Raw genomic sequence first — 9,948 nt, forward strand, 5'->3', positions numbered from 1 at the left:
CCTCCGTCTCAAAAATTCCGTCACAATTTTGACATTTTCTGGTAGAGGTTAGAGGCTAAATGAATCAAAGAGAATACGTTTTGTCAAATTTTGATTTTGATGGAGGGATATGTGGACCATATATTGGATGGACCTCTACCATATAATTGAAGCAGTGGGGTTAGCTCACTTTGCCTAATTTATGGAACAAATGTTATATACCGTGTTTTCGCATACTTGGAAATTTTGAAATAATTGCGACTTGTATGTTATAAGGCAATAATTTGATTTTAGTTAATATGTCCATGTTGTCCATGAAAAGTATTGACGCGAAAGTATTGAGGGAGGCGAAGGACAAAATTGGAATTTCGAAAATTAATTTCGGGAATTTCGAAATACGATCCATAAGTAATTGGGCTCAAAATAAATAAGAGAAATTGAGGCCCAATTTGAAAGGGGTGGCCGGCCAAGAGGCTTATGGCCCAAGCCCATTTAATTATTTCACATGATCAAAATAAATAAGGGACCATTTGTTCATCTAGAGAGTTCAAGAGAAAACAAGAACAAAAAGTTGAGAGGAAAAGAAAAACAAGGCCAAGGGTTCGGCCAAGTGAGAGAAAAAGAAAGGAAAAAGAAAAAAAAATTCTTGGAGCTCAATCCTTTGGTTCAAAAATCCATCTCTTTTGGAATTACTACTAAGTGCAAGATTCTCTTCAAGATGATATAATTATTTTGGAAAAAAGGTGACTTTGGTGGCAAGTGAAGAACTTGAAGAAAAGGTAAGAATCAATTTATTTTCTTATGTTATGAAGTTTGGTTTATGTTGTAGTATGTACAAATGAGTAGAATTTATGAAAATATGGAAGTTTGCAAAGTGGGTGTGTTTGTTTGAACGTGGCCGTGTGTGTGTGTTGATGTATGGATATAATGAGTCGAATTTTTGTGTTGTATTCTAGTTGTGGTTATGGTAGAGTTTATATTGGAAATGAAAGATGAAAGAATTTGGTGGAAGTTGGAAATATAGGAATATGGCCGTGAGATGTAGGAGTTGAAATGGAAATGGATTTGTTGTATTTAGTATGTTAATTATGTTGTTGTAAGTCTTGTGATAAAAAATGAGAAAAACTGTTGTTAAGAGGTTGTCGGAAAGTAGGTGATTTTATTATGGTTTATGTAATTATGAGAATGAAGTTGTAAGATGCAAAGTGTTGTGGTTGTAAATGAAATTGGAAGGTAAGAATATGTTATGGATGTTTATGTCAAAGATTGGAAGTTTATGTGGATTATGGTTTTGGGTGGAAAGTTTGTATATTTTGTATATCATGTGAATATTTTGTGGAAATGATATGAAATGCTTCCGAATTGTGTTGTAATGATCTCGATTAGTAATGAATACGAGAATGTCGATATTGATTTGAAAATATGAAGTTGGAATGAAGGTTATGACATTATGTTGGAAAGTTGGCTAGTTATGCTATATTGTGTTTTATATGCTAATTGTTGATGTTGTTGGATTGTTGGGTTGTTGTTGTTGATATATCAGGCCGAGCTAAGCCTCGGGGATGCTATATGTATAGGGGAAATGCTGCCGAAATTTCGGTAGATAAACATGAATTCAAGTTGAACTCTTAGAAGCTATAACTCACAATTGGTAAACATGACCATTTGTAGATTCTGGTGGAAACGGGACTTGAGTTTGGACGAACGTAAAGCGCAAATAAGGTACGTAAAGCTTTACCCCTCCTTCTTTTGGCATGTCTTAAACCTAATAGGATTGGATACGGGCCTCGGGGATGAATCTATTCCTAGAAATCTGAGTTGGAATTTGACCTTTCTTTCATTCAATGGAGTTGAATCAAACTTTTCATGCCTCGATGAAATAAGTGCTTAAACATCTACATCTTTCCCAAATGAGGCCGAATTACACTAGAACTATCATAAGTGACTCCGTAAAGCTCAATGTACGTAATTTATGATCGCCACCTCGACTTGGCCCGAGGTGGGCCCACAATGTTCGAGACCTTTTGTATTGCCCTATTTGACTTATTTTGTGCAATAATCAAAAGAAACTTTTGGGCTATTGTCCCGACTACTAAAGGACAGTTGTTTAACTACCTCATTATGTTCTATGATATATTTTGTTATGTAATAACGTTTCTAATATAATTATTGCTTCGATTTTCCAAAAAGAAAAATGGCTTATGAAACCCGTTTATGGTTCACTAACGATTTTAAAAGAACTAGTTTTGTACAAAGGAATGTAAAATTGATTTTCAAAAACCACTCCGATGGGGGTGTGAGATTTTAATATTTAGACTTTTCAAAACCACTCCGAAAGGGGTACGGGGTTTTACTATTTCATTTCATTTACTACTTATGTTTACTTTATCATTGTTATTATGCCCGAAGGGGCAATCATCATTATCATTATGCCCGAAGGGGCCATCCTCATATTATGCCGGAAGCGGCCGTCCGAAGGGACTATTATGTTACTATGCCGGAAGCGGCTGCCCGAAGGGGCTATTATTGATATTGAGCCGGAAGCGGCTGCCCGAAGGGGCTATTATTGATACTGAGCCGGAAGCGGCTGCCCGAAGGGGCTGTTATTGATATTGTGCCAGAAGCGGCACGTGTGTTGTGTTGCATTATTTATTTAAAGAAAAGGTGTTAGTGTGCCTTACTTATTTTGAAAGGTTGGTTGGATTACATTATTTACTTAAAGACTATCCCGAGACTTTGTTTACACATTTATGTTCCTCTCAGCGAAGACCGCAGGTATTGAGTATGATTGTGGCTTCCCCCTCTTGTTTTAGGCTACTTATAGCTTGGTTTCTAAACCTGTTCACTGTCGCATTTTCCTGGATTATGACTTGTCACCGCTTTACATATTCAGTACATATTTCGTACTGACCCCCTTTCTTCGGGGGCTGCGTTTCATGCCCGCAGGTACAGGGCCGCGACCCGGCGATCCGGCTACTTAGGGGAAGTCAGCGCTAGGAGTCAGACAGCTCCACTTTCTCCGGAGGCTGTTCCTGTGTTGGTATAATTTTGTGTACATATTTTGTAGGTCGTACTCTTTAGAAGTCTGCGAACAGTGTGGGTGTTATGGGTATTGTTTGGTTTTGTTGGTCACTACGTTGTTGTACAAAAGTGGTGGCAGCCAGTTCAGCTGGCTTTGTCTTATGTCATGTGTATATATATGCTTATGTGTGCGTGTGTGTATGTATGTAACACGCTTTGAGACGTTTTAAATTACGTGTTGACTTCAGCATTTGGATTTAAATTTTCAGGCATAGTTATACAAAAAAAAAATCCTATTGAACGCCATATTTGAGTATAAGTAGTATACAGTGAGCCATCGGGCAGGGTGAGCTCGGTCACTTGTCATGGTCCTAGATTGGGTCGTGACAACAAATATACGGACCGTATATTGATTTACGGTCCATCTATGTGGACGGTATATCAATGACGGTGAAGGCTCTCCTTGTCATGACCCAATTTCACTAAGTCGTGTAGGCACCTACCTTTCCCACCTCGATAGGCGAACCCTTAACTCAACATTCACAAATAATAGAAAATAGCGGAAGAAGTAAAATAGCAAAAGTCTCACAAATATAATATAAATAAGAAAATGCGAAAGTAAATAAAATCCACCCCAGTATCTGGTCTGGTCATACAAGAGTATCTAACTAAAATCTATGAGTCTGGAAGCAGTAATAATACATCTTTAGTCTCAAATATGTCTCAGAATAGCAAAGTAAGACATAATAAAAGAAGAGTCTTCGGATAGCGAAGCTTCCACATGCTCAGTCCAACAGACTCAAATCAGCAGCCTCGAACTCCCAACCACGAGTGTCACACCCTAATTCCGCTAGGGTGTGATGGGCACCCGACCCCATATCCGGAGTCGAGCGAACCCACAGACTCTTATTACACACATAATTTCTTCGAACTCTGAAATCAAATAAAGTGAAATACGTAGTAAGTTTTCAAATCTTTCTTTTATCGATGTTTTCAAACCAAACAAATCTGTAATCATATAGAGCTTATTACATAACACAGAATGACATATCGGCTGATGGGCCCGCTCCCAGAACTGACAACCAATACCCACGACGTTGTCTGTAAAGTCTCTAACATTAATCCAGAAATCAGAACGTACTTATACTCTGACTCGGCAACGCTCCAGAAGCAAATGGAGCTCGCCAATCCTGCTGAAACATCTTCTGACAGATCTTCTATTCATCTGTAGGTACCTGCGTGGCATGAAACGCAGCCCCCGAAGAAAAAGGGGTCAGTACGGAATATGTACTGAGTATGTAAGGCATAAGATACAGAAAACGGAACCATAATTAAAACAAACAGCACAGAAGGTACGTACATTACCCAGAATACCAAATACTTACTTTCCAGACGCGAATCATATATCGGAAGAAGTACAGACCCAGAATACCAAAACACCAGAATATCAAGATGCTTATTTTTCCAGACACAAATCGTGAATGCCAATGTCATACATAATATAATAATGCCGCGGAACGTACGGCCCGATCCATACATATACATACATATATATATCGCTGCGGAACGTGCAGCCCGATCCATATAACATATCACATGTGCGGATAACGTGTCCCGGCCCTCGAGTGAGGGACTCGGTGAATAGAATCATGTATGTCCGCATCGTACATCACATATGCATAACGTGTCCCGGCCCTCGAGTGAGGGACTCGGTGAATAGAATCATGTATGTCACATCAAATATCATGTATGCATGTAACGTGTCCCGGCCCGCCAGTGAGGGACTCGGTGGAGGGGATCCGGTCCGGATCTGGCGCCATCATCATATAACGTGTCCCGGCCCTCTACTGGTGGGTCACGGTGAACAATGCAGTGGAATACGCACGAGAACATGTCCTGGCCCGGGACTCAGTGAACAGATATACAGAGACTTGCACGAACAGAGTAGTGCGAAACCATATGCACACAAATCAAGACTCAATAGATACGTACACTTACTGACATCTGAAGGCTCAAAAACAAGTTTCAGATCAATCCGACGTCATATGAGAAAGTTACAAACGTTTGAAGTACAGAGCGTTCTATAAGAATTTTAGAGCAATTCTGAGATCTTTTCCGAAGGTTAGGGACATTATGACTTACAAAATTCTTTCAGAAACAAAACTCTTTATACTTATCTCGTTACTTAATCGCATAACGAACTAGATCGTATCAAACATACTTATACCAGAAGTGAATCAGAATCATAGGCGGACTCGGAAACATATTAAATAGAACATCAGAAACAAATCTCTTCCAGACGTCAATTGGATCAAATCAAATATAACTTTTAGGATCATATGTACATATCAAAGTATATTAAGGATTCAACGGAATAGTTAAACGTACTGTCATTTGGAAATCAAAATGTTAATCATACCAATTTTCTTTCGAATGCCATTTAGAAACATATCAAACAAAACTTTGGACATTTACGCATACAGAACTCTTTAGGGACAAAACTCAGAATTCAAGAGTAGAATTTCCCCAAACTGCATATCATATCATACCTTATGTAGCTCCAGGACATGCCAAGAAAGAAAGGGTAAGCCTTACATACCTGTGCCACGCCTTACTAGCTACGCTTATTTGTCCAAATTCGCTAATCTACATTCAAGAAAATTGACAGAATCATCAAACACATTGCCATATACTTACTTTAACCTTCCAAATGAATTCACTTATATTCTGCCGAAATTTCGGCAGCACCTCCCCTATAAATATACCATCCCCGAGAATACAACTCGGCCAATTTCAACAACAATCTGAGAATGGAACTCGGCCACATTATCAACAACAATGCCAACAATTATTCTAGCAACACTATAATATTCAAAATGATCCACTTAACATACAATACCGCCCGAACCTCTCCAACTTCAATAAAAACATTAGCAACATATTTTCTTTTATTCTAAATTCATAAACCATATCAACAACCACACTTTAACAATACTACCCATGCAATGTAAGAATTCAAGCTAATATCGCATTAACTTCTCCAATATTCCGATAACGATTACAACTTTATTTTAAGCCATCAAACCTTCATTTTTCTTCATTAAATTCACAATACAACAACTAAAACGTCGAATAGAATCAATTCACCATAACTTGCCAAACCTCCCCACATCCGGACATCACAACTACATGCATATTTTCATGAATTTTCCATTCATTTCTATACATTACATTTCAACAATAACAACAACCAACATGCTACACAAAATCAATCCACTTTTCTTACACAACATCACACTCACACACACGGCCACATCACCACAACATTTTTCATGAATTCCATTTATTTCTACACACTCCAACATGCATGAATCATCTATAACATATGTAAAGAAGATTGAATACATACCTCTTACACTTAGCTTTCCAACTTCCCGCTAAGGTTGAAATTCCACCAAAAGAATGTTTTGTTCGCTCCAACAACTCTTCCATGTTAAAGAGGACGTTCCAATTGGTAGGAAAGCTAAAAGAGAATAATTTTTTGATCAACTTTCCTCATGGCCATATTTGGCCACCATGGCCGAATACACCTCTTTTTTTTTTCTTTATTTCTTTCTTGTTTCTTCAATTAAAATGATGAATAACTCCTCATCTCTCACATATATATAGTCCATATGAGAATGTGAGGGGCACATGCCTTCTCCTCCATTTCTGTTTTTTCTAGAGAATTCTTCTTTTTTCTTGAATTTCTAGAAATGGTCAAAGAAGTCTTCTTAAGTAAGCTTTGGTCCATGTATTCTTTCATTAGTTATAATTAGCCCCCAATTGAATAAAATGTGGGCACATGCTACCCATATCACACGGCCATCTTGGAAATTTCAAGAATTTTCTTAAACATTTGTGAAATTACCATTTTGCCCCTAGGCTTCCACAATACTACCATGAACCATTTTGCGAATTTTCCTTTTTGCCCTTAACCTTTCTCAATATTTCCATACTAATAATGTTCATAAATAATATTCATAACCACTTGTACATTAAAATAATTTTGGAAGATGATCATTCCCTTAACTCTGCCACGACTATCTTGAAATATCCGAACGTACAAAATGCGGGATATAACAATGAGGGGTAAATGTTGATCCCACCTGATACTCTGCCTTCATAAAAGAATGCAGCAAGTGCAGGTCAGTACAAAAAATACGTACTGGTAGGTGTCATCAGCGGACTAAGATTAGCTAACATATACTAAGACAATAAAGTAAGACAAACAGGTAAATCAACAAAGTATAAGTCAACGCAAGCCAGTGACCAAGTACAAGTCATCACCTATGTTATAGCATCTAAGCCCATCTGTGCCAAGTTTCAGTATAATCAACATCGAATCCGTGTATCACAAGGTATCACAACCATCACTGGAATATCCCAAGAATATCACAGGAAGCCAAATGATTCAATGTAATGCAGTAATGTATGATGTGTGAATGTAATGCATATGCAGTGCACACATGTACTTCAATAATGGAACATCACATCTAGGCTGCACATCCCATGGGGGACCCATAAATTCCATGTACATCACGATTCCGGCAACAACCTCAGAAATCGCTACCTCACGATTCCGGAAACAACCTCGGCAACCGCTACACTCAGACCTCGATTCCAGAATAAACATCGGACATCGGTCCTCACGTCACTCTCATCCAACTAAGCCCAGCTTGTAACAGTATTTCCTCAAGTACCATCATGTATCAACAGTATATCATGAAGGATGAGAATGCGTGTAATGTATGAGTTCAATGTCAATAATCAAATCAATCTCAATAGTACCACACTTGGCACACAAGTAATATCAACGATAAGGCTACACAATAAGCCACAATGGAATCACAATTCTCAACAGTACCTCCCAGGGCACATAAGTAATAGCAATGATAAGGCTACACAAAAAGCCACAATGGAATCACAATTCTCAACAGTACCTCCCAGGACACACAGGTAATATCAATGATAAGGCTACACAATTAGTTACAATAGAGTCACAATTCTCGTCTCAAAGCAACAACAAGTAAGGTGCTACAATATCATTATCAAGATATATCACTAGTCACCAATATCTACCATCTCCACGTGGCAACGAGCCAACAACAATAGAACAAGATAAGTCACAACACAACGGGGTGTCTAACCCAATCATACAACAAGGACCAACCTAAGATAATATCCAAACCAACTTCATACTCGAAGGTTTATATGCATTCTCCGACAGTATCATCTAAATATATGCTTTGCTAAACTAAATATATGCTTCGCTAAACTAAGTCTTACCATAGGGTAAATCATAACCTACCTGGAAGGCCGAATAACAAATTCTCCACAATCACACCTTAGTCTCTCTTTTCCTTTGAGCTTCGAGATAAAGAAAGTCTAAGCACATTCGAATCATGAAATTAGAATCAAGAAGAACATCAATCAAACCCTACTTCTATTCAAGACCCAAATCCCCACCCTATGGAATAGGGTTTATGAACTAGAAAGGTGAAATTAGGAATCTAAAGATCTCAACATGGAATTAAAGCTCTAGGGGATCAATTCCCATCAATATCAAGCTAGAAGAACCAACATTTTATTGAAATTCAGATTCTAGGCAAAACCCGCAAATTTGGGTATAAACCCTAACTCCCAATTCAACAATTTGACCTTAATCAAGAAGTAAACATGTTACTATAGCTTATATTCATCAAATTCATGCTAAATAAAGCTAACCAAACCACTAATTTCAGATTTATAGCTAAGAAATCATTTAGGAAGAAACCCATTAAAACCCACTATTAATACCCAACTTATTGATGAACTGAGCATGAATCATGAATTTCTATGGTGATTAATGATTAAGGAATGAAGTATAAGGTTGGGGAAACTCACCACAAAGCTTAGCCTATTCAAAAACTTCAAAACCCTCTCCAATAGCCTTTAGAAGAAATGGGGAAATGTTTTGAGACTTAGGGGTTTTTATCACTTATACCATTCAGTTACTGCCCGACACCCGCTTCCGCGACCAGATTACCACTCCAGCGGTCCCATGACCGCTACAGTGGTCCCATGATCGCTACAAATGACACTGGCTGCTTCAGTGGCAGGGTGACTGCCATAACGGTACCGTTGCCGCGGTGCTGGTGCCGCCAAAGCGGGTACTAGACACAAGAAAGGTTTCAAGTTTCACACTTTCAAGCCAAAATTTTGACTATCTCCTGAGGCCATGTGCTCACATACCAAATATGCCGACATACATAAAAATATGCTACGAGCGTACTCTTGGCCTCAGAATTCCCAACGGAGGTCTCGTTGACCGAGCTATAAAATGGATAAAATATGGGTAAGAGACTTGAATATAAATGTAGATTTTGTCATAGGATTAGACTTTATGTTACATAATAATGGAAGTTATATGATTACAAGAGATGGAGTAATCTTCTTAAAGAATATTACTCATACACCAGTACAAGCTTTTAGGACTGAAACTAGAATCCGACATAAGAAAATCCAAACAGCAGACCAAATAAACCAGCAAAAGAAAGAAGATAGTTGTTGTGAAGACTGTCAAAAAAATAATACATGTTGTAAAATAAAGAAAGATAGAAACAAAGAATTTAATTCTAGAAGAGGAAGAAATACTAGAAGATAAAGATCTAATAGAAAAAGATTATACTTTAATAGATATAGAAACAGAATTATATAATTTTAAAATAGAAATAGAAAGAATAGGATTAATAAAAAATCAAAAGGATTTAGAAAATATAATAAAAATACTAGATGAGATAGAAATTATAGGAGAAAAAACCTTTGAAACATTGGGAAAATAACAAGATTGTATGTAGATTAGATATAATAAATCCTGAATGTGTACTTAAAACAGCCTCAATAGAAGCTACTAACCAAGACTTAGAA

The 9,948-nt window shown here is 37.6% G+C and overlaps 1 long non-coding RNA gene across 1 annotated transcript; it reads left to right on the forward strand.

Moving 5' to 3' along the window:
* Positions 1–543: 543 nt before the first annotated feature.
* Positions 544–3,217, forward strand: LOC132642312 (uncharacterized). The gene is made up of 3 exons (XR_009583112.1): positions 544–758; positions 1,651–1,701; positions 2,926–3,217. It is a non-coding gene; the product is annotated as an uncharacterized LOC132642312 (long non-coding RNA).
* Positions 3,218–9,948: the final 6,731 nt, after the last annotated feature.

This window comes from Lycium barbarum, chromosome 1, assembly GCF_019175385.1.
Source record: "Lycium barbarum isolate Lr01 chromosome 1, ASM1917538v2, whole genome shotgun sequence".
Taxonomy (NCBI): domain Eukaryota; kingdom Viridiplantae; phylum Streptophyta; class Magnoliopsida; order Solanales; family Solanaceae; genus Lycium; species Lycium barbarum.